The 26,085-nt window shown below is 47.3% G+C and overlaps 1 pseudogene; it reads right to left on the bottom strand.

The window, feature by feature from the left end:
- Nucleotides 1–3,320: 3,320 nt before the first annotated feature.
- Nucleotides 3,321–26,085, bottom strand: part of LOC127316215 (tRNA-specific adenosine deaminase TAD3-like) — a 60,245-nt pseudogene continuing 37,480 nt past the window's right edge.

The raw sequence follows: 26,085 nt of genomic DNA, 5'->3' as shown, positions 1-26,085 counted from the left end.
CAGGCGGCGCCATTTCGTCGAACAGGATGCGGGGCTGCGGCATGCTCTCCTCCGGCACCTGGCGCGTCTTCTGTGTCGCGCCCGGGCAGGAGTCACCGCTTCTAGGCGTCCGATTGAGGTCGGGAACCGCCACCCCGGTCAACTTCACCGGCGGCAGGCCGAAGGCGAACCGCGACGCCGCGTGGCCCTGCAAGGGAGCGGGAATTCCAGGGCGCAGCTGGGAACTTACCGAGTTGACCGACGAGGCCGGAGGAGCGACGCCGGCGATCCCCTCTCTCTTGATGAGCATGTAGCCCTCCGCTAAGCTCGGATGGAGGGCTACTTACGCGACACCGGCTTTGATCTGCATCTTCCAGGCCTGCTGGTTGGCGGCCGCGGCAGTCTTGATCTTCTGGTTCTTGCGCCGGCCGCGACGCTTCGCGGCCTCCAGGACTTTCTCCTCCGGGGAGAGCACCTTCTTTGCCGCCTTCGGCTTTGCCTCGCGGCCGCCGTCGGTGGCGGCCCGCTTTGCTTCCGCCGGAGCTGCAGCCTCCATTGTGGCTATGGTCGTGGCTACGGGGGAGTATGGGGCGGCGGCGGGTGCGAGGGTTTGCTCCGCATCTATGTCGGTAGCTGCGGCGGCGAGGACGTCCATCGCTTCTGGACTGCTCGCGCCGGTCTAGTTTCCAATTTCACGCGGGGGAATGGCCAGTGGCGGGAATAATATCGACCTCCAGCCACTGACGCGCGGGTCCTACATCATTTTCGGCGGACACTCGGCGCGACCGGCGTCCGCGGAGACGCAAACCTGGCGCATATTTGGGCAGGTTTGCGTCTCCGCGGACGGCCCGGTCACTTTGCGTCGCCCCGCTGGAACAGGCCCCAGACGCATTTCCGGTCACGGCGGACGAAAACGGTCGCTGAGCGACCGTTTGCGTCGCGCCGCTGGAGATGCCCCAAAAACAAAAACAAAGGCATTGTGTATGTTTCAAATAGCTAAAAAGCAAACTCCAACTCGGTTTTAAACTTTATATTTTTTAGCAACACCATTCAATCAATTCCCGAGCAAGTTCTGATATTAGTGAGGTGGTACGTTAAAAGTCAAGACAATAAGCCATACCATTTAAAAAAATAAAAAAATATGAATAAATGTTGTGTTGTTTCATCTTTGTTACAAAAACAACATTTATGATTGGCCTTCCAACTTTTGCCAAGTTATCTTTGATTAACAACATTTTTGGATGAAGAAACCACATAATGAGATCCATATGGATCTCATTAAGCCTTTAGTCTATTCTGCAAGCACTCTCTATTATGTATTAACTTGTCCATCAAGATAAGGGTGGACGATCCTGGAGACCATGGTTCGCGCGTAGATCTTGGAGTCCATCCTCTACCGTCACCTCTATCGCTGCAGATCTTGGAGTCCATCGCTGCAGATCTTGGAGTCCATCACTACAGATCTGAGCGCCATCGTCGACTTACAATAGACCGATGACCTTGTCGGGCATTTAAAATATAGAAAATAAAAAGAGTGAATAGAAAGAAGAACTATGTGCATATCTGAAATCAAGACGAAATGGGATTTGTAGAAGGATGAAACATGATTTGTAAAATGGAGGAAGAAGAAGCCTACCGACCAAGCAAGTCGGCTGAGAAGTAGAGACTACTACGTTTTGGGACTAAGAACACAGGGGAGAGGATTGCGATGCCACCACCATGCTCCCTTTTAGGCATGGATCGCTGACTCAATTGTGTGTCAACTTCCTACACCGGTGGCCAGCGATTGGAGGTCGGGCGGGCGGGTGGGATCGAGGTTGGTAGAGACGATGAGTGGTGGCCGGTGTGTTTGTATAAGGGATATGTGAGTACTAGTAGCTTCTTCATAAATAGTTGTCAGCCAAATACCGCGTAGGTGGTGGGACATACCATTCAACGAGCCAAGTCTGAAAGGAAATGAGACGAGCTTGACTTTTGTTCAACGTGGGACTAACTTTTAACGACGTTTACAATGCATGACTGAAATATTTATGCCTCTATTCCCCGAGCCCGACATTAATAAGCACCCATATTTAGTGGTACCAACCAAGGCACTAATAAGTGTCGGTATGGACTAAGTCACGACGCATAAGTATCCGCATTCATATCTAGTCGCCGGGAAAGGGGTATTTGTCGGGAAAAATATTTTGTAGGCGACTATGGCTTGGGCAGTCCAAAAAATCAGCCAGGTGAGAGGGGGAGCTTTTTTTGTAGTGTATGAACTGATTTCTACTATGATACGTCGATGATGGGCGAGGCCGTTGAGGTCTAGTGTGGACACCGGAACGTTCTGCGACACGTCCGCGCCAACACAATTCCAACCCAAATTTGGGCCGCAAATAGGTCAACACGAATAGGTTGGTTAGTTTGCGTGGGGCTACTGGGCTGGGGTTTTGTTCCTCGCATATCCACCTGCACACAAACGGACAACTCGATCTGTTTTACATCAGGCCGGAGATGCCCATAAAAGTAAGGAAAAGACTGGTTAAAAATTTCCTTCCTACTTTTTGGCCGATACGTCCAAATGCACCTATTATGAATGTATGTTATATGAATTTTAAAATGTAGAAAAGTTCTGAAAAAAAAATCATGGGTGTATGTCTAGACATGCTATGTTCGCACACAAAATTTTGTCGGAAGAAAGGACAAAATATTGTCTCGTTAGAAGCTATTTTTGAGCACCAATTTTTTTTTACAGAAGTCAAAGAAAAATGTCATTTTTTTCACGAGCACCTATCTTTTTTCCAGATTTTTTAATATTTTAAAATATGTTTTTTAGGCAGTGGGTGCATCTACACCTATAAGCTAAAAAATATTTTCACTTTCCAAGATTCTATAATGTTTGTTAACTTTCAGTATTGGGTATGTCCAATCATTTTTGCACAGATCTTGATGCTAAAGAAAGCTAGTCACGATGATCCTTTTACTCCGACTATAAATTCCAACATAACCATTCCGTTAGAATTTATAGTTAGACTAAAAGGATAAAACCATATAAAAGAATGCTGTAGTACTGAGCTCATGATCGTATGTTTTCTTAATTTCACATGTGCGATGACCAAACTTCAATAAGTTGCTTGTGGTATGCAGTCCCTTTTCTTATCTTTCTTATAGATGAAAATATGCTGAAACAAAAAAAGCGACATTTTGTTCGAATATATGCTGCTACGATGACAGATGTGGTGGGCATCAGAGCCAAATACATAAAAATTACTGAATATGTGCAGTTCTGTTAGCTGAAGCAGCAACCTACTGAAACATCCATGTGTAAATTTATGAACATCGGAGGTAACTACTCACCAAAAAATTGTAGATTTGGATCAGGCAAGAAACTTAATTACAAAGATCTGATCCACCTTGATTGAAACTATTAGCTAGATTCATCACTGATTACTAGTGATTGAGTAACAAATGATACTACACCATACAGAATTGTCAAAAAACGAAGGGAAAAAAACGTCTCAACTCAGTAGGTAGCACCTAAAGATATATTTTTTAGAATGACCTAAAGGTATATGTTTTCCACAGGACAATTGATTATGTCAAGTTTGATTACACAGGACAATATCTCTAAAGCAGACAAGCCCCTCTAAGATGCCGAGAATTGCCTGAAATAAGAAAAGCACATTCCAATGCACTGAAGCCTTCTACATCACCAACAATTAAGACACAGCTCCTGATGTTCCCGAACACCCAGATAGAGAAGGCACACACAGCAGAAGCCAAGCAACACAACACCTATTAGACAGAAGGCAACGGCTACCGAAGTACTGAAGGTGGCAAGGGAAGGCTTGCAGGGGAGCAAATCAGCCAAATAAAGGGGTCATGGAACATTCAGTAAAAAAAGATGAGACAGTCGCCACCGCCCATAAAAAACAGAGATGACCAAGCAGAACCAAAGAGCCAGAAAAAAAAGCTCATGCTGTTTCCAAACTAAGGTGATGCAGAATCTGAGCAGCATTTGTTAGAGAAATCACTCCTACCATTCAAATATGGCTCGGACACTTTTATCCTAAAAACCGAGTAATGGTGATTTAAACTCTTCTCCCTATGCAATCTGTAGACGCTGCCCAGAGCTCCAGCATTTGGATTAGGGAAAGCATAGAAGATGCACTTGAATCTTTGATGTACAAGTGACATAGCACACCTACATGTAAACAAGCATGTCAGTACACCAAACAGTAATCAACGACCAGAACTGTCATACTCTCACAATAGTGAACCTACATCGTGCATGGTTCCCAAACAAGGTAGATGTCAAATCCTATGCAAAGATAGGGCATGTTTCTTCTAGACAAGTCACTCCATCATTCTTGATGAGCAGATTGTTCTTTATCCTGATGTTCAAGTTTGAACTTCTTAGAAACAAACATTATTTTCAGTCTACTATTACAACAGCTAATGTCCACAGGTTATGAAAGCTAAGTGGCAACAATAGAAGGCAAGATCCGTTTCGAAAAAGAAATAAACAATAGAAAGCAAGATATAAGTAACAAGTCTCGTTTTTGCAACAACCTTTGGCCAGTTTACTGGTGGATTATCAGAACAAGCCTGCATATCGCCTTTTAATTTTAGTTTGGTTGTTGACGAAGTTGAAGTATGGAATAACATTTTATCCCTCTCGGCAGCATTTTGAATAGCAACTATGGCAGCATGTCTCAGAGGATGCCACAGAAAACCACCTTCAGAAGGCAATCTCTTCTGCTCCGTAGACCTGTGTTTCGTCCATCCCCACAAGTTTATACAGGAGACCTCCATCTTCAAGTCATTACGAACATGTGAGCTTGACAGCAAAAACTTCCTATCATTATCCTCAGTTGTTTCAGCTAAGGAGGAGGCACCATCTGATTCCACTCTGACACATGTATTCCTTTTTAAAGAAGCATCATGCTGGTGTATTTGATCTGCAGCCTTCGAAATAATTTGCATACTTGATGGATCAACAATAATGGCCGCGTTGCCCACCTGGAAATGCAGAAGTTAACCCCAAATGTTCTATACTGAAGAACTAGCAAGCTAATGATGCAAGTAAGAAAATAAGAGAACATGGTATCCTTGCCAACGTTAATAGAGTAAACTGCATTATGCACCAGGTATGAGGTCACTTTGCATCAGGGTTGGAGAAACTTCTCACTTAACACCAAGAACAATATTAAGAAAATAATAATGGGAATCACTACGACACTTTCGCAATAAAAAATAGTGCAAAACCAATAGTGGCCACCTCTGATAATTGGATAGTAGTCCTCATGCAATCAAATATTGATGGTAATTCCTCATCTTTAAACCCAGATGCACCATCGATGCTGCAAGATTAACAGAAAAGTGCATTAGAAAAGCCACGTACAAATGGTAGGAGCTGGGGTTCTACCGTGTCTAGGGCGTAGGTTGTAGGGGAAGGAGGAGAGCTGGCGCGGCCGAGGAGGAGGGCGCCGGCGACAGGGCGCCGTGGCGGCGGCGCAGGGAGGCGGCAGCGGCTAGGGTTAGGAGAGACCGACTCCTTTGGAAGTCGGCAATAATGATATGATTATTGCTTGATTCATCACGTCTGATTACAACTAGTATTTATGAGCTGAAAAGAGATAAAAATAAATGGGCTAAGCCCCTAATTGGGCCCACGGTTGGGCCCCCTCCTAGTATACGACAAGCCGGTCATAACATCTCTCCCCGCCTGCGCAAACAACTCGTACTCGAGCTGGTAGTCTGGCTAGTGGAGGCAGAAGTCATCGCGCTGCTCCCAAGTGGCCTCCTTCGCTGGAAGACCATCCCACTGAACCAACAACTACTAGACGCCACGATGTAGCTGAGCCCGCAACACCTTTGCAGGACTCGGAAGAAGACGCCACTAGTAGGAAAAGCCTCATCAGTGGCGCACGAAAAAGTGATTCTGTGGCGCACGGGTGGTGCGCCACAGAAACGTCGCCACAAAAATAAGGTTTCTGTGGTGCAGTGGCCCATGCGCCACATAATTAAGGTTTCTGTGGCGCACATGGTTCCCCCTGCGCCACAGAAACAGGTGCGCCACTGAATTACATTTTGGTGCGCCACAGAACATTGTACAGGTATACTCGATTTTATACTGCCTGGAGTGTTATACAGGTTTTATACACAATATACAGGTTATATACAGATATAATATAGACAGATATAATATGGACACATATAACATAGCAACATTATACATCATCATCACAGTACTTAGAGCCCGATCGAGATACATATATAGTGTCAAGTGTCAAATGTTTTGCATACAACTCTTAATTCATACAAATTCACAATTTCGAGATACAAAGTAGTCTTCATCCCAGTTCCTCCTTTGCTCCCTCATCTCTACCCACCAGGCTCGCTTGCATCGGGGTCTTCATATCCAGTTCCTACTATGATGAAAATGGAAGAAAGTGAGACCAACAAGTCCGATGCACAAGAGAAATGGAATAAATGTCTCATACATTGTTGGTCAACACAAATATTAACATTCAGGGATGGCGTAAGTGAGACCAAGTCCGATGCACAAGAGATTGATATTTGTGCTATCTTACCAGGCTGACTTACGCCACCCCCAAGTGTACGGGGACCAAACATTTTAATCATCGGCATTTTGAAAATCTCAAAGCAAATTGAATGACAAAATGGAATAAGTGCCTCATACATTGTTGGTCAACACAAATACTATGGTCAGAAACCATAGTTGCAGTATACACCGCAGTATACATTGCAGAAGAGCCCCCTTTCCCCGGCCGCCATTCCGTGAACGGGTCCTTGACGACACAACAACGCCGATCTGCCTCTCCGGCGCAGAACCACGGCAGTCCCAGCCGCCTCCCTTGTGGCCGCGTCTCCTGCGCTCTTCTCCATGGCCGGACCACGATTGGACTCATCGGGGGAATAATGGTAATCGCCATCACCACTATCGCCAGACTCCACAGGTGCATAGCAGTTTGCAGCAGATGCCACTTTTCTTCCCTCGCCGTGCAGTGAACGAGTCCTTGATGGAAAGACCTGCGACAGTGCGCCACAGAACACGTTATTTCTGTGGCGCACCTAGGCCAGTGCGCCACAGAATACGTTATTTCTGTGGCGCACCAAGTGTAGTGCGCCATAGAAAAAGTAAAACCAATGATTGGGCGTGACAGGGTGTGGGCCCACCAAGTTTGGTGGCGCATGGTTCCATGGTGCGCCACAAAATTAAGCTATTTCTGTGGCGCACTGTTCCTGGTGCGCCACAAAATAACATTCTGTGGCGCATTCTTAGGGGTGCGCCACAGAACTAAGCTCCGCCTATAAGGGTTTTCCTACTAGTGCGCCCATCAGCAGTAGGAGGAAGCGCCGGTGTCGCAGCAGGTGGCTCTCCGCGGTAAGGCTTCAACAACCCCACATGGAAGACATCGTGGATGCGGGAACCGGCTGGAAGCTGAAGGCGGTACGCGAGCGTTCCCCACGCGCTCCAAGATGATGAAGGGTCCAGCGTAGCGGGGGCCCAGCTTGTGCTTCGCACGCGGGTCCAGGGACTGAGTGGAGCGATGGAGGAGGCGCAGTCACACCCAATCGCCGACCGTGTATTCCACCTCGGGATGATGTCCGTTGTAGTAGTGCTTGGACAACAGCTGGGCCTGCACGAGGCGTTGCCGCACCTCGGCCAACACCTCATCGCGGGTGCGGAGGAGCTCCCCCGCCACCTCCATCCGAGCCGTCGCCGAGTCCACCTGCAGTATGGGCGGTGCCGGACGGCCGTAGACCACCTCGAATGGCGTGGCGCGCGGACGGTCCCCGGTGACACAGCGCAAGTACATAGCGATCACCTTGTTGACTACCTCCGACTGGTCGTCCGTCTGAGGGTGGAAGGCTGTGCTAAACAGGAGTTTCACCCCCGCCATCCGGAAGAGGTCGCGCCACACATGCCCCGTGAACACTGGGTCACGATCACTGACGACCGAAGCCGAAAACCCGTGGAGGCGGACGATGCCGTCGAAGAAGGCACGAGCCATGGATGCAGCAGTGTATGGGTGGCCGAGCGCGATGAAGTGTGTATACTTGGAGAAGCGGTCGACCACCGTGAGGATAACCGACTTGCCGCCCACCTTGGGGAGGCCCTCGATGAAGTCCATGGAGATATTGGCCCAGACCTGGGAAGGCACCTCCAGCGGCTGCAACATCCCTGCCGGCCGCAGGGTCTCAGTCTTGTTGCGCTGGCACGTCGCACAAGAGCGCACCCAGTCCCGGACCAAGGCCCGATCACCGGGTATATAGAAGTCGGCGCGGAGACGGTGGAGGGTCTTCTGAATGCCCTTGTGACCTGCAGAATGGGCCGTCAACATCACCTGATGGCGGAGGTCGTCGTGTTCGGGCATGAAAATGCAGCGCCCATGCAAGAGCAAGCCGTCCGGCAAGCGCCATGGCTCGGCCAGCTCGCCCATCTCTAGTTGCTGCTGCAGGAGCTGGGCGTCGGGTGCCGCCTCGGTCTCCCGGCGAATGGCGTAGAAGAAGGCGAAGGAGGGCACCGAGCGGAGGCACATCACCGCCCCCTCGGAAGCACCGTCCGCCTCATCATGGTCCGTATCGCGGCGGGACAGGGCGTCCGCCATAGTGTTGAGGCGCCCGGGACGATACTCGACAGTGAAATCGAAGCGAAAGAGCTTGCTGATCCACTGATGATGCAGAATCGTTGACAGCCGCTGGTCCAATAAGAACTTGAGGCTGTAATGATCCGTGTGAATCCGGAACGACCACCCCCAAAGATATGGGCGCCAGTGGCGCACGGCGTGCACCAAGCCGATGAGCTCCTGCTCGTAAGCGGCGAGCTTGAGATGGCGCGCGGTGAAGGGGCGGCTGAAGTAGGCGAGAGGCCCGTCGCCCTGGTGCAGCACGGCGCCGAACCCCACCCCGGAGGCATCGCAGTCCAGTATGAAGGGCCGGGTGAAGTTCGGTATCTGGAGAACGAGGCCCGTCGTGAGGGCCCCCTTTAGGGCCTCGAATGCCGCAGTGGCCTCGTTGTCCCAGGCGAAGGCGTCACGACGCAGCAGGCGCGTGAGTGGTGCCGCGATGAGGCCATAGTCCCGGATAAATTTCCAGTGGTATCCGGCAAGGCCCAGAAAACCGCGAAGGGCGCGCGGCGAGTGCGGTGCCGGCCATGCCGCGACGGCGGCCACCTTGTTTGCATGCATGGCCACCCCCTCGGTGGAGATGACGTGGCCGGGGTAGGCGACCGATGACGTCCCGAACGAGCACTTCGAGCGCTTAAGGTGAAGATGATGCGCTCGAAGCTCGTTGAAGATGATGGCGATGTGCTGCAGATGCTCCGCCCACGAGGTGCTGTAGATGAGAATGTCATAAAAAAACAAGCTCAAACCGGCGCAAGTAGGGGCAAAGGACGTCGTTCATGAGGGCCTGGAACGTCGCTGGGGCGTTGGTGAGGCCAAAAGGCATCACCAATAACTCGAAGTGGCCGTGATGCGTCCGGAACGCCGTCTTGGCGATATCCTCTGGGTGCATGCGCACCTAATGGTAGCCCGACCGCAGGTCGATCTTGGTGAAGAAGCGCGCCCCATGGAGCTCGTCGAATATCTCGTCAACCACCGGAATAGGGAACTTGTCCTTGAGCGTCAGCGCATTGAGGGCGTGGTAGTTGATACGTCTCCGACGTATCGATAATTTCTTATGTTCCATGCCACATTATTGATGATATCTACATGTTATATACACATTATATGTCATATTTATGCATTTTCCGGAACTAACCTATTGACGAGATGCCGAAGTGCCAGTTCCTGTTTTCTGCTGTTTTTGGTTTCAGAAATCCTAGTAAGGAAATATTCTCGGAATTGGACGAAATCAACGCCCAGGGTCCTATTTTTCCACGAAGCTTCCAGAAGTCCGAAGGGGAAACGAAGTGGGGCCACGAGGTGGGGACACAGTAGGGCGGCGCGGCCCAAGCCCTGGCCGCGCCGGCCTAGTGTGTGGCCCCACCAGGACTTCACCGACCTTGCCCTTCCGCCTACTTAAAGTCTCCGTCGCGAAAACCCTACCACGTTCGACGAAACCAGAGAAAACCTTCCAGAGCCGCCGCCATCGCGAAGCCAAGATCTGGGGGACAGGAGTCTCTGTTCCGGCACGCCGCCGGGACGGGGAAGTGCCCCCGGAAGGCTTCTCCATCGACACCACCGCCATCTTCATCAACGCTGCTGTCTCCCATGAGGAGGGAGTAGTTCTCCATCGAGGCTCGGGGCTGTACCGGTAGCTATGTGGTTAATCTCTCTCCTATGTGCTTCAATACAATAATCTCATGAGCTGCCTTACATGATTGAGATTCATATGATGATGCTTGTAATCTAGATGTCATTGTGCTAGTCAAGTGGATTTTACTTATGTGATCTCCGGAGACTCCTTGTCCCACGTGTGTAAAGGTGACAGTTGTAGGATAACGTTGCATAGAAAACAAAAAATTTCCTACCGCGAACACGAAATCCAAGCCAAGATGCAATCTAGAAGACGGTAGCAACGAGGGGATTATCGAGTCTCACCCTTGAAGAGATTCCAAAGCCTACAAGATGAGGCTCTTGTTGCTGCGGTAGACGTTCACTTGCCGCTTGCAAAAGCGCGTAGAAGATCTTGATCACGATCGGTTCCGGCGCCACGAACGGGCAGCACCTCCGTACTCGGTCACAAGTTCGGTTGTTGATGAAGACGACGTCCACCTCCCGTTCCAGCGGGCAGCGGAAGTAGTAGCTCCTCTTGAATCCGACAGCACGACGGCGTGGTGTCGGTGGCGGTGGAGAAGTCCGGCGGAGCTTCGCTAAGCTACGCGGGCTATATGGAGGAGAGGGGGGCGGCTAGGGTTTGGGAGGGGTGGCCGGCCACTTCAAGGGGGGGCGGCCAGCTTGTGGTCTTGGGGTGGCCGGCCCCCTCCCTTGGCCCCTCATTATATAGGTGGATCCCCAAGTGTTGGTGTCCAAGTCTTCGAATAAGACCCGAACCAAAAACCTTCCATAAGAGGGGGAAACCTAGCCCAACTAGGACTCCTACCAAAGGTGGGAGTTCCACCTCCCATGTGGGGGGTGGCCGGCCCCCTAAGGGGGAGTCCACTTGGGACTCCTCCCCCACTAGGGTTGGCCGGCCATGGAGGTGGAGTCCCATGTGGACTCCACCTTCCTTGGTGGTTTCTTCCGGACTTTTCTAGAACCTTCTAGAACCTTCCATAGAACCTTCCGCGACATTTTAATTCACATAAAATGACATCCTATATATGAATCTTATTCTCCGGACCATTCCGGAACTCCTCGTGATGTCCGGGATCTCATCCGGGACTCCGAACAAATATTCGAACTCCATTCCATATTCAAGTTCTACCATTTCAACATCCAACTTTAAGTGTGTCACCCTACGGTTCGTGAACTATGCGGACATGGTTGAGTACTCACTCCGACCAATAACCAATAGCGGGATCTGGAGATCCATAATGGCTCCCACATATTCAACGATGACTTTAGTGATCGAATGAACCATTCACATACAATACCAATTCCCTTTGTCTCGCGATATTTTACTTGTCCGAGGTTTGATCTTCGGTATCACTCTATACCTTGTTCAACCTCGTCTCCTGACAAGTACTCTTTACTCGTACCGTGGTATGTGGTCTCTTATGAACTCATTCATATGCTTGCAAGACATTAGACGACATTCCACCGAGAGGGCCCAGCAGTATATCTATCCGTCATCGGGATGGACAAATCCCACCGTTGATCCATATGCCTCAACTCATACTTTCCTGGATACTTAATCCCACCTTTATAGCCACCCATTTACGCAAAGTGGTGTTTGGTGTAATCAAAGTACCTTTCCGGTATAAGTGATTTACATGATCTCATGGTCATAAGGACTAGGTAACTATGTATCGAAAGCTTATAGCAAATAACTTAATGACGAGATCTTATGCTACGCTTAATTGGGTGTGTCCATTACATCATTCATATAATGATATAACCTTGTTATTAATAACATCCAATGTTCATGATTATGAAACTAATCATCCATTAATCAACAAGCTAGTTTAAGAGGCATACTAGGGACTTCTTGTTTGTCTACATATCACACATGTACTAATGTTTCGGTTAATACAATTCTAGCATGATATATAAACATTTATCATAAGCATAAAGATATAAATAATAACCACTTTATTATTGCCTCTAGGGCATATCTCCTTCAGTCTCCCACTTGCACTAGAGTCAATAATCTAGATTACATTGTAATATACCTAACACCCATGGCATTCTGGTGTTGGTCATGCTTTGCCCTAGGGAGAGCTTTAGTCAACGGATCTGCTACATTCGGATCGGTGTGTACTTTGCAAATCTTTACTTCTCCATCTTCGATGTACTCGCGAATCGAGTGGTAACGCAGCTTGATATGCTTCAGCCTCTTGTGTGACCTTGGCTCTTGTGCATTGGCGATGGCACCCATGTTACCACAGTAAATGATTAATGGGTCCAATGCACTAGGAACCACACCGAGCTCTACAATGAACCTCTTCATCCATACCGCTTCGATGAAGCCTCCTGAAGCCGCTTATGTACTCTGATTCCGTTGAAGACTTCGCCACCGTGCACCGCTTCGAGCTTGCCCAGCTATCGCAAAGCACCATTCAATATAAACACGTACCCAGATTGTGACTTAGAGTCATCAGGATCAGTGTTCCAACTTGCATCGGTGTAACCGTTTACAACGAGCTCTTGGTCACCTCCATAACAAAGAAACATATCCTTAGTTCTTTTCAAGTACTTCAGGATATTCTTGACCGCTGTCCAGTTGTTCCATTCTGGATCACTTTGATATCTCGCTAGTCAAACTAACAAAGATGTGCTATATCCGGTCTAGTACATAGCATGGCATACATGATAGATCCTATCGCCGAGGCATATGGGATATTACTCATCCTTTCTCTTTCTTCTCGCTCGTAGCCGGTCCTTGAGTCTTACTCAATACCTTGCTCGGTAACATAGGTAAGAACCCTTTCTTACTTTCGTCCATTCTAAACTTCTTTAGAATCTTGTCCAGATATGTACTCTGTGATAGCCCTATTAGACGCCTTGATCTATCTCTATAAATCTTGATGCCTAATATATACGATGCTTCACCAAGGTCTTTCATTGAAAAACTATTATTCAAATAACCTTTAACAACTTTGCTTAATAGTTCTATATCATTCCCGATCAATAATATGTCATCTACATATAATATCAGGAATGCTACAGAGCTCCCACTCACTTTCTTGTAAATACAGGCCTCTCCATGACACTGTATAAACCCGAAGTCTTTGATCACCTTATCAAAGCGTCGGTTCCAACTTCTTGATGCTTGCTTGTCCATAGATTGAACGCTGAAGTTTGCATACTTTGTCAGCATTTTTAGGATCAACAAAACCTTTGTGTTGTATCAGATACAACTCTTCCTCAATGTCTCCCTTAATGAACGCCGTTTTGACATCCATATGCCCAATCTCATAATCGAAAAATGCAGCTATTGCTAACAAAATCCTCACAGATTTTAGCTTCGCTACAGGTGAGAATGTCTCATCGTAGTCAACTCCTTGAATTTGTCGGAAACCCTTTGCGACAAGTCGAGCTTTATAGACAGTAATATTACCATCAGCATCTGTTTTTCTCTTGAAGATCCATTTATTTTTGACAGCCTTTCGGCTATCAGGTAAGTCTACCAAAGTCCATACTTTGTTATCATACATGGATCCCATTTCGGATTTCATGGCTTCTTGCCATTTGTTGGAATCTGGGCTCATCATCGCTTCTTCATACGTCGCAGGGTCCTCATCATTGTTATCCACAATCATGACATTTAGACAAGGATCATACCAATCAGGAGTGGCACGTTCCCTTGTCGATCTGCGAGGTTCGCAGTTTCCTCGTTCGAAGTTTCATGATCATTATCATTAGCTTCCTCTCGTTGCCGGTGTAGGCGGTACAGGTACAACTTCCGATCGCGCTACTCTGATCAACGAGTATAGATTCATTAATCTCATCGAGTTCTACTTTTCTTCCAGTCACTTCTTTAGTGAGAAATTCTTTCTCAAGAAAGGTTCCGTTCTTAGCAACAAAGATTTTGCCTTCGGATCTGTGATAGAAAGTGTACCCTATAGTTTCCTTAGGGTATCCTATGAAGACGCATTTCTCCGCTTTGGGTTCTAGGTTGTCCGGTTGTAACTTCTTTACATAGGCTTCGCAACCCCAAACTTTCAGGAACGATGACTTAGATTTCTTATTAAACCATAATTCATACGGTGTCATTTCTACGGATTTTGATGGTGCTCTATTTAAAGTGAATGCGGCTGTCTCTAATGCATAACTCCAAAATGATAACGGCAAATCAGTAAGAGACATCATACTACGAACCATATCTAAGAGAGTTCGATTACGACATTCGGACACACCGTTACGTTGAGGTGTTCCCGGCGGTGTCAATTGTGAAAGTATTCCGCATTTCTTTAAATGCATGCCAAACTCATAACTCAGATATTCACCTCCATGATCAGATCGTAGAAATTTAATCTTCTTGTTACGTTGATTTTCTACTTCACTTTGAAATTCCTTAAACTTCTCGAAAGTTTTGGATTTATGTTTCATGAAATAGATATACCCATATCTACTCAGATCATCTGTGAAGGTTAGAACATAACGATAACCACCGCGCGATGCTACGCTCATTGGTCCACATACATCGGTATGTATGATTTCCAATAAGTCAGTAGCTCGCTCCATCATACCAGAAAATGGAGTCTTTGTCATTTTACCCATTAGACATGCTTCGCATCTATCAAGTGACTCAAAGTCAAGTGATTCAAGTAATCCATCAGTATGGAGTTTCTTCATGCGTTTCACTCCAATATGACCAAGACGACAGTGCCACATATAAGTAGAATTATCATTCAATTTAATTCGCTTAGCATCAATGTTATGTATATGCGTATCACTACTATCGAGATCTAACAGAAATAAGCCATTCTTTTGTGGTGCTCGACCATAAAAGATATTATTCATAAAAATAGAACAACAATTATTCTCAGACTTGAATGAATAACCGTCTTGCATTAAACAAGATCCAGATATAATGTTCATGCTCAACGCAGGTACAAAATAGCAATTATTTAGGCTTAAAACTAATCCCGAAGGTAGATGTAGAGGAAGTGTGCCGACTGCGATCACATTGACCTTGGATCCGTTTCCAACGCGCATCGTCACTTCATCTTTCAGCAGTTGTCGTTTATTCTTTAGTTCTGTTTCGAGTTACAAATATGAGCAACCGAACCAGTATCAAATACCCAGTACTAGAACGAGAACCGTTGAAATGAACATCTATAACATGTATATCAGATATACCTTCTTTCTTCTTCTTGACAAGGCCGCTCTTCAGATCAGCCAGATACTTGGAGCAATTACGCTTCCAGTGTCCCTTCTCCTTGCAGTAATAGCACTCAGCATTAGGCTTAGGGCCGTTCTTAGGTTTCATAGGAGGCGTGGCAGCTTTCTTGCCACCCTTCTTGAATTTTCCCTTAGACTTGCCCTGTTTCTTGAAACTGGTGGTTTTGTTGACCATCAACACTTGGTGCTCTTTCTTGATCTCAATCTCAGCAGCTTTTAGCATGCCAAAGTGTTCGAGTAACTCCTTGTTCATGTTACGCATATTGTAGTTCATCACAAAGTTCTTGTAACTTGGTGGCAGTGATTGAAGGACACGATTAATCCCCAGTCTGTTAGAAATCACTATTCCCAAGTCACTGAGTTTCTTCGCATGCCCGGTCATGGCGAGCATGTGCTCACTAACGGAGCTGCCTTCTTCCATCATACAGCTGAAGAAATGTTTCGATGCTTCATAGCATTCCACGACCGCATGAGTCTCGAATATAGCTTTCAGCTCATTCATCAACTCATTAGGATCGTGGTGCTCAAAACGTTTTTGAAGATCGGATTCAGATCGCACGGGATGGCACACCGAACTTGAGAGTACCGAGTTTTCCGAGTCGCGTAAACAGCTTTTACTTCATCGGTTTCATCTTACGCGGGAGGGTCACCTAGCGGTGCATCAAGCACAAATTGCAGATTTCTGCCAGAGAGGAAGATCCTCACATGACGGAACCAGTCGGTGAAGTTGCTACCGTTGCTCTTAAGTTTCTCTTTCTCTAGGAACTGATTAAAATTGATTGGGGACGCCATCTCTACAACATATATTTGCAATAGTTTAGACTAAGTTTATGACAAATTGAGTTCAAATTTTAATTCAACATAATTAAAAAATCTAGGTGAACTCCCACTCAAAACAATATCCCTCGCATTGTCTTAGTGATCACACGAACCAAATCCACCGCACCTAAACCCGATCATCACGAGAAAAGGTGTGACTTCAATGGCGAACACTCAAAGTGTTCATCATATCAACCATATGATTCATGCTCTACCTTTCGGTATCACGTGTTCCGAGACCATGTCTGTACATGCTAGGCTCGTCAAGGCCACCTTAGTATCCGCATGTGCAAAATTGTCTTGCACCCGTTGTATGTACTTATTGAATCTATCACACCCGATCATCACGAGATGCTTCGAAACGACAAGACTTGGTAACGGTGCTACTAAGGATGAACACTTTATTATCTTGAGATTTTAGTGAGGGATCATCTTATAATGCTACCGTCGCGATCTAAGCAAAATAAGATGCATAAAAGGATTAACATCACATGCAGTTCATATGTGATATGATATGGCCCTTTTGTCTTTGCGCCTTTGATCTTCATCTCCAAAGCACGGACATGATTTCCATCATCTTCGGGCATGATCTCCATCATCGTTGGCGTAGCGTCAAGGTCAATGACGCCATCTTCATGATTGTCCTCCATGTAGCAACTATTACAACTACTTTGAAATACTACTCAACATGAAATTTAAAGACAACCATAAGGCTCCTGCCGGTTGCCACAATACAATAATGATCATCTCATACATATTCATCATCACATTATGGCCATATCACATCACCAAACCCTGCAAAAACAAGTTAGACGTCTCTAATTTGGTTTGCATATTTTACGTGGTTTAGGGTTTTCGAGAGAGATCTAATCTACCTACGAACATGAACCACAACGTTGATACTAATGTTTTCAATAGAAGAGTAAATTGAATCTTCACTATAGTAGGAGAGACAGACACCCGCAAAGCCTCTTATGCAATACAAGTTGCATGTCGAACGAGGAACAAGTCTCATGAACGCGGTCATGTAAAATTAGTCCGAGCCGCTTCATCCCACTATGCCACAAAGATGCAAAGTACTCAAACTAAAGATAACAAGAGCATCAACGCCCACAAACCATTGTGTTCTACTCGTGCAACCATCTATGCATAGACACGGCTCTGATACCACTGTAGGATAACGTTGCATAGAAAACAAAAATTTTCCTACCGCGAACATGAAATCCAAGCCAAGATGCAATCTAGAAGACGGTAGCAACGAGGGGATTATCGAGTCTCACCCTTGAAGAGATTCCAAAGCCTACAAGATGAGGCTCTTGTTGCTGCGGTAGACGTTCACTTGCCGCTTGCAAAAGCGCGTAGAAGATCTTGATCACGATCGGTTCCGGCGCCACGAACGGGCAGCACCTCCGTACTCGGTCACACGTTCGGTTGTTGATGAAGACGACGTCCACCTCCCGTTCCAGCGGGCAGCGGAAGTAGTAGCTCCTCTTGAATCCGACAGCACGACGGCGTGGTGTCGGTGGCGGTGGAGAAGTCCGGCGGAGCTTCGCTAAGCTACGCGGGCTATATGGAGGAGAGGGGGGCGGCTAGGGTTTGGGAGGGGGGGGCCGGCCACTTCAAGGGGGGCGGCCAGCTTGTGGTCTTGGGGTGGCCGGCCCCCTCCCTTGGCCCCTCATTATATAGGTGGATCCCCAAGTGTTGGTGTCCAAGTCTTCGAATAAGACCCCAAACCAAAACCTTCCATAAGAGGGGGAAACCTAGCCCAACTAGGACTCCTACCAAAGGTGGGAGTTCCACCTCCCATGTGGGGGGTGGCCGGCCCCCTAAGGGGGAGTCCACTTGGGACTCCTCCCCCACTAGGGTTGGCCGGCCATGGAGGTGGAGTCCCATGTGGACTCCACCTTCCTTGGTGGTTTCTTCCGGACTTTTCTAGAACCTTCTAGAACCTTCCATAGAACCTTCCGCGACATTTTAATTCACATAAAATGACATCCTATATATGAATCTTATTCTCCGGACCATTCCGGAACTCCTCGTGATGTCCGGGATCTCATCCGGGACTCCGAACAAATATTCGAACTCCATTCCATATTCAAGTTCTACCATTTCAACATCCAACTTTAAGTGTGTCACCCTACGGTTCGTGAACTATGCGGACATGGTTGAGTACTCACTCCGACCAATAACCAATAGCGGGATCTGGAGATCCATAATGGCTCCCACATATTCAACGATGACTTTAGTGATCGAATGAACCATTCACATACAATACCAATTCCCTTTGTCTCGCGATATTTTACTTGTCCGAGGTTTGATCTTCGGTATCACTCTATACCTTGTTCAACCTCGTCTCCTGACAAGTACTCTTTACTCGTACCGTGGTATGTGGTCTCTTATGAACTCATTCATATGCTTGCAAGACATTAGACGACATTCCACCGAGAGGGCCCAGAGTATATCTATCCGTCATCGGGATGGACAAATCCCACTGTTGATCCATATGCCTCAACTCATACTTTCCGGATACTTAATCCCACCTTTATAGCCACCCATTTACGCAGTGGTGTTTGGTGTAATCAAAGTACCTTTCCGGTATAAGTGATTTACATGATCTCATGGTCATAAGGACTAGGTAACTATGTATCGAAAGCTTATAGCAAATAACTTAATGACGAGATCTTATGCTACGCTTAATTGGGTGTGTCCATTACATCATTCATATAATGATATAACCTTGTTATTAATAACATCCAATGTTCATGATTATGAAACTAATCATCCATTAATCAACAAGCTAGTTTAAGAGGCATACTAGGGACTTCTTGTTTGTCTACATATCACACATGTACTAATGTTTCGGTTAATACAATTCTAGCATGATATATAAACATTTATCATAAACATAAAGATATAAATAATAACCACTTTATTATTGCCTCTAGGGCATATCTCCTTCAACAGTGTGTGCACCGTGTGGGTCTCTTAGGCTATATTTCACAGAATACTTATTCACTATTATGAATGGCATAGTGAAGTGCTTATTTATATCTCTTTATGATTGCAATGTGTTTTGTATCACAATTTATCTGTGTGCTACTCTAGTGATGTTATTAAAGTAGTTTATTCCTCCTGCACGGTGTAATGGTGACAGTGTGTGCATCGTGTAGTACTTGGCGTAGGCTATGATTGCGATCTCTTGTAGATTATGAAGTTAACTATTGCTATGATAGTATTGATGTGATCTATTCCTCCTTTCGTAGTGTGAAGGTGACAGTGTGCATGCTATGTTAGTACTTGGTTTGGTTATGTTGATCTGTTATGCACTCTAAGGTTATTTAAATATGAACATTGAATATTGTGGAGCTTGTTAACTTCGGCTTTGAGGGTTCGTGTAATCCTACACAGTTAGTGGTGTTCATCATCCAACAAGAGGGTGTAGAGTCTAGCATCTATCTATTTATTCTGTTATGTGATCAATGTTGAGAGTGTCCACTAGTGAAAGTATGATCCCTAGGCCTTGTTCCTAAATACTGCTATCGCTGCTTGTTTCTTGTTTCTTTGCATCTTTACTTCCTGCAATATTAATACCATCAATCGCACGCCACAAGCACTTTTACGCGCCGTTACTACTGCTCATATTCATTCATACCACTTGTATTTCACTATCTCTTCGCCGAACTAGTGCACCTATTAGGTGTGTTGGGGACACAAGAGACTTCTTGCTTTGTGGTTGCAGGGTTGCATGAGAGGGATATCTTTGACCTCTTCCTCCCTGAGTTCGATAAACCTTGGGTGATCCACGTAAGGGAAACTTGCTGCTGTTCTACAAACCTCTGCTCTTGGAGCCCCAACACTGTCTACAAGAATAGAAGCACCCGTAGACATCAGTAGTCGATGCAGAAATGCCACATGATGTCCGACTTGCGGACGAGGAGGACCGGCACCGAGAATGGCGACGTGGAGATCCGGATGATACCCGCGGCGAGCATAAGCGCACTGCCGCTCCAGTTCATCCTTCTGCAACTGTGGATAGCGGTAGGGCCGCACGACCACCGTTGTCGTGTCTGGTAAGATGTGGATACAGTGATCCTACACCCAGACAGGTGGTAGACCCTGCGGCTCGTCGAAGAGGTTGCCGTGCTGCTGCAAAAGGTGTGCCAGGAGGGGGTGCTCGGCCTCGGCGTCGGTCATGGCGTGCTAGAGCTGCGGTGCCGGGGCGGTGCCCCCAATGCCCTCCCATCGGACGCGGTGGCCCTGGCGCCCGAAGGTCATCGTGAGGGTTTGAAAGTCCCACAGGATGGGGCCGAGGGTCCGCAAGAAGTCGACGCCGAGGATGAAGTCGAAACAGCCCAAGTCGATGCTGGCGCACGTGATGGTGAAGTGCTCGTCGCCGATGGTGAGAGGCACGTGCTGCGCCAGGCCATGGCACCGAAGGCGGTCACCGTTAGCCACCGTGACGCGGAGATGATCACCGCCCGATGGCTAGAGGGCTAAGCGGCACATGGTGGTCACCGGCAGGAAGTTATGCGTGGAGCTCGTGTCCAAGAGGGCCACCAGGTGCTCGCCTCGGATCGTCACCGGCAGGAGCATAGTGCGCTCGTGGCGGATACCGGCCAGCGCGTGGAGCGAGACCACGAAAGCAGTGGCCGGCGTGGTCGTGGTGATGGGCTCGGTCGGCGCTGGCGTCTCGGCTAGTTTGTCAGCCTCGAAGTCATCGACCGTCTCTAGGTAGAAGAGGCGAGGGCAGATGTGACCTAGTGCATAGGGCTCTTCGAAGTTGAAGCACAGGCCGAGGCGGCGGCGCTCGAGCTGCTCGGCCGGGGTAAGCCGCCGGAACGTACGTGTCACGGCCGGGGCGTTGGCCGCTGGCGTGGCCGGGTTCGGCCGGTCCGGCCGTGCGGCAGGCGGTGGTGGCCGGGCAGGCGGGCGGCCTCCGTGGCCCGGTGGTCCGTGCTGCATCGCCTGTGTGCGACGCTCGTATGCGCGGGCATAGTGCATCGCCTTCTGGAGGTCTTGGGGGGCCTGAAGCTCCACGTCCACCCGGATGTGGTCTGGAAGTCCACCAATGAAGAGCTCGGCGCGCTGCTGGCCTGTCACGCCCGGGGCATCGCAAGCGAGGGCCTGGAAGCGCTCGGTGAAGTCTTGCGCCGTGGTAGTGAAGGGCAGGCGCCCAGCCAGTCGGCTCCCACGAATCGGCGGCCCGAAGCGGAGGAGACAGAGCTCCCGAAAGCAGTCCCACAGAGGCATGCCGCCCTCTTCCTGCTCGAGGGAGTAGTACCATGTCTGTGCGGCACCCCAGAGGTGATAGGAGGCCAGCCAGGTGCGATCAGACGCAAGGGTGCGCTGTCCGCGGAAGAACTGCTCGCACTGGTTGAGCCAGTTGAGGGGGTCCTCTGAGCCGTCGAAGATGGCGAAGTCGAGCTTGGCGAAACATGGCGGTGTCGGGGCAGCGCCGCCATGGCCGTATGGCGCGGCGCGACTGGCGTAGGGCCCCGCGAAACCCTTGGCTGTGGCGTTGAAAGAACATTTCCCGCCCTTTTGGGTTTTGTGTGTTTGATGTCAACAATAGGTATCTATTTATGTGTGTTGATGTAGACAGGTACATGGTTTCATTATATATACATGGCTAGTGGAATGGGTTGACAAAACTGAAGTCACTGCTGCCTTTTTACTTCTGGCGGAAGTTGCGGCCCCTGCTGGCGGAACTTCCGCCTAGAGGCTCCATTCAGCAGGATCTCAGCGCCTCTCACATTGAAGTTCGGCGGAAGTAGGCCGGAAGTTCCGGTCAGCGGAACTTCCGCCCTACTTCCGGGCAAGTTCCGAAAACGGCGATTTGTGTTACAGAATGTTCCAGTATGGTTTTCGCGCATTTGCGGAATGTAACATCCCAAATTTTCAAACAAGAAGAAAATGAATTTCCTTTTTCCAAAAATGAGAACCAACAAAAACTTTTATTACCTAGTATGCTATGCATAGTGCTTCTACCTAATCCTTGTGTTATTGCCATGATTGTTTATTGTAGTATGTTGAAATGATCTAAAACCCTAAACCCTATCCTTTTCACCATTCAAGTTAAAACAAAATAAAAAGAAATTAAATAAGAAAAGGGCCTATGTGCCTATGGCTATTTTTGGTAAGACTTTTACCTAGGCTTTTCTACCTTGTTTAGATATTTTGAAAACCTCAACAAACCTAACCTAGTACTTACCAACTAATTCAAGTGAGAAACAAAAATAAAATAAACTTTGCATAGAGGCGTATGTGACACATAGCCATATTACCAAATCTTGCCCTATGCCCTCATACTTTTCCCAAATGGTTTGAAACCATCTCTAAACCTAATCTAACCCTAAATGGACCCTAGACCATGCCCAAGTAAAGCAAGAGGAACAAAATAGAAGAAAAGAAAAATTGGAATATCACCTCTTATGTGTTTATGGACATTTTTGCAAATCTTTTAACTAGGCCTTTTGGAATGGTTTCAATGGTTTGGAAATGTTCCAAAACAAATAAGAATCACTTTGGAATCAAGAAAAACCAAATCAAATAGAGAGAAATAAAAGAAATAGAAAAATGCAATTTCACTCACATACACACTTAGCCAAATATGCAAATCTTTAACCAAGGCCACCATGGCTTGTGCCATTGCTTGTGAAACTCTAATATATCAATAATAAACACATTTGCATCAAAGAAACAACAATCAAAGCAAAGGAAATATCAAAATTCCATCACATATGATAATGGTCACTTTGCACATTTATATCATCATGTCCACTTTGCACCCCTGGTTTGGAAGATTCTTAAACCAAAACCCCTCACTTCTTTCCACCTCATCCAAGACCATGTAAGGGTGAACATTTATTGTGTTGACCACCATGGTTGACTCTGCCTAGTTTGACCAATATAAATGAGACAAGTAGCAACTATGAAACAAAAACAAGATCTTACCCATTATGACATTTTGCAAATCAACTCAATTTTGAGCACCACCACCACAACTATACTTCAAATATTATCTGATAACACTCCACCAAAAATCTCTGAAAAATTTGAATATTTTCTTCTTGCGTCCATTTCATCGAGCACTTGGCAGGCATCAAATCAGATTGGACACACACCTGTTTACACAACAGGTTTTAGCCTAAACCACTTTGTTACTGAGATGATGAGTGCTCCTCTGTGTCTCCTGCATCAAGGCCTGTACCTGCCTTGGTGATTAAAGCCTGTAGAAAGCCAAAACAAGTCCATGCCGAGCTCAAGGACACCACCATGCCACTCATTCTCTCCATCCTTCTCTGGTCCTTTGCACCATGTCAACGAGACTCACCACGCCCTGCAGAGCACGCTGGTACCTTCCCTGGCCAGAGACACGCACGGCATTGGCCAAACTCGACGCGCCCAGACGTGCCCAGGCCTGCCAGTACACGACAGGACGCGCATGGTCACGACGCAGAGCGCGCCAGAGCGATGCATCGCCCGATCGCGTCTGTCCTCCTCTCCCTCTCTCCTTGCGCACAGTCACTCAACACCCTACCAGGACGTCGCCAGACACCACCATTGGCCGTCGCCCGCACCGTAGACGACGACATCATCAAACCCCTACCGCGCCCGTACTGCGAGGACGACAACGATGCCCACATGCCCTAGTCCTCCATCCGCTGCACCAGCACGCGCGTCGTGTTCGCCATGATGCCAGGAAGCGCACGCGCCCCTCACCTTGCCCTTTCGCGACCCCTAGCGCCGTCGCCACCATGACCTGTCCCACTCGCCACGGCCCCCCTCTCAACCCTATAAAAGGGGAGTGCCCCGGCCTCCATTGAGCACACCCCTCCACTCCCCACTCTCTTCTGAGCCCCCTCGACCCCTTGCTCTGCCACATTGCCGCCAGTAGCTGTCCTATTTCTCGCCGGAGCCCGCGGCGGTGCTGCAGAAGAAGCCGACGATTGCCGCCGCCTCTGGAGCCGCCGTCTGTACCAGCCGCTTCCTCATCCTCGACTCCCCTCCTCTCTCTGATCATTCTCAACCCCTCTCCACTCCACATCGTCTCCGGTAGACCTCCAATTGACAGCTGAAGTCCGCGGCGGTGCTGCAGACGACGCCATCGATTTCCGCCACCGTTGGAGTCGCCGTCGGTACCCCCTGCTTCGCCGTCGTCCGCAATATCATCTCGCGTCAACGCCGCCGTCCGCCGACCGCCGGTGAGCTCGCCCACCCCCTAGCCTCGCCGCGCCAGAGAGTCCCTCTCGTCGCCGTAGACGACGAGTATGAGCCGTCGATCCGTGTTTTAATCCTACGTCCTAGCTTGGCCGGTACCGTTTCGGCGTTAAGCGTCGCTGACGCCTGGGCCCCACCATGTCAGTTGGCCCGCATGCTCCATGGGCATAGCTGGGCCAGCCCAACTCTTTCTCCCTCTCTCTGGCCTGCTTAGCTTTCCCGCCTAGCCCATTTGTTTCAAATTCGAGTTAATTGATTTCAGTGAATTTCAATACTGATGCTCACTTAGAGTTTTAATAACTCTCAATCCACTCAACCAAATTTGATGAACTTTATATTGTTGGAAAGCTTATGAAAAGCTCCATCCAACCCTACTGGTTTGAACCCTAGATCAATTGTAGAATTTGAATAGTAAAAATAACAAGACAGAGAGTTTTCAGAATTCAAATTCATTTATAAAATCAACCATAATGAATTTTGAGGTGATTGAAATTCTCAAAATTCACATTTCCAATACTCTAATTGTTTCTGTAAAAATATGATATGGTTGTCTCATATGATCATGGGCTAGAGTCAAATAAGGGCTATGGAGCCATTTCTAGTCCATTTAAATTATCCAAGTTTAATTATGTAAATAATATGGGAGATACTCTCTCATTTAAACCATTGTCCTAAGTATTCCAATATGAAGTAATAACCTTAATTTATAGCACCTCATATGAAATTACTTAGTAATATTAAATTGTTCCATAGTGATATTTAAATGGCATGAGATGAAGTATCTCAATTAAACCATTTCCCCCAAATAAGAAATATGAAGTGTTGACCTTGGTCAACATAATATCATACTTGTTATTTGAGAAAATTAAATCTTAAGAAGATTCAATGAGAGGAAAATTATTTTCCTAACACTAAGTAAGAAAACCCTAGCATAATTTTGGTAGCAATGTTAGGTGATGATGCTAGATCATTTGTGTGAGCCATTAAGGCTAATTAAGTTTACTTAAGTATTGTTTGGTGATTGTATCCTCGTATTCGTTTATAGATGCTAGTACCGGAGACTATCAAGAGGAGGAGGTTTTCTACCAAGAAGAAGAAGAAGAGAACTTTGATCACTACCCCAATCAAGGCAAGCTAGACTAATGCAAGTTATATTGTTGCAAGCTAATAATCTTGCAAAATGCAAAGCTCTACAAGAGCAATGCATCACCACATTTTACTTTATGCTTAATAGTCCTATCCCAAGTTTTTACCTTACAAGTTTTATTGATGTTGATTTATCAAAGTTACTTTTTGATTTATGATTCACTTGGTCTAGAGTAGCACAAGAGCATCAAATTTAGCCTAGAGTAATCAAAGCTAGTTAGCACCCCTCATGACTAGTTGCTAGTGCTAAACAAATAAAATTGACCACTCTAGATGGGAACATGTGAAATGAAATGACTTTGAAAACCTTGGAATGATGAATCATTCTATTGTAAGATTTTGAAGGTGAATATGATTTGTGAATGACTTGGTGAATTTTATGAAAACTGATGGTTGGGTTCGGATGCGATACCATTCCAATTTGAAAGTACCCCCACAATACCCAACATGGGGAAGG

This window comes from Lolium perenne, chromosome 7 (assembly GCF_019359855.2).
Source record: "Lolium perenne isolate Kyuss_39 chromosome 7, Kyuss_2.0, whole genome shotgun sequence".
NCBI lineage: Eukaryota > Viridiplantae > Streptophyta > Magnoliopsida > Poales > Poaceae > Lolium > Lolium perenne.
The sequence above is the reverse complement of the archived record's forward strand: the minus strand, read 5'-3'. Positions and strand labels throughout refer to the sequence as shown.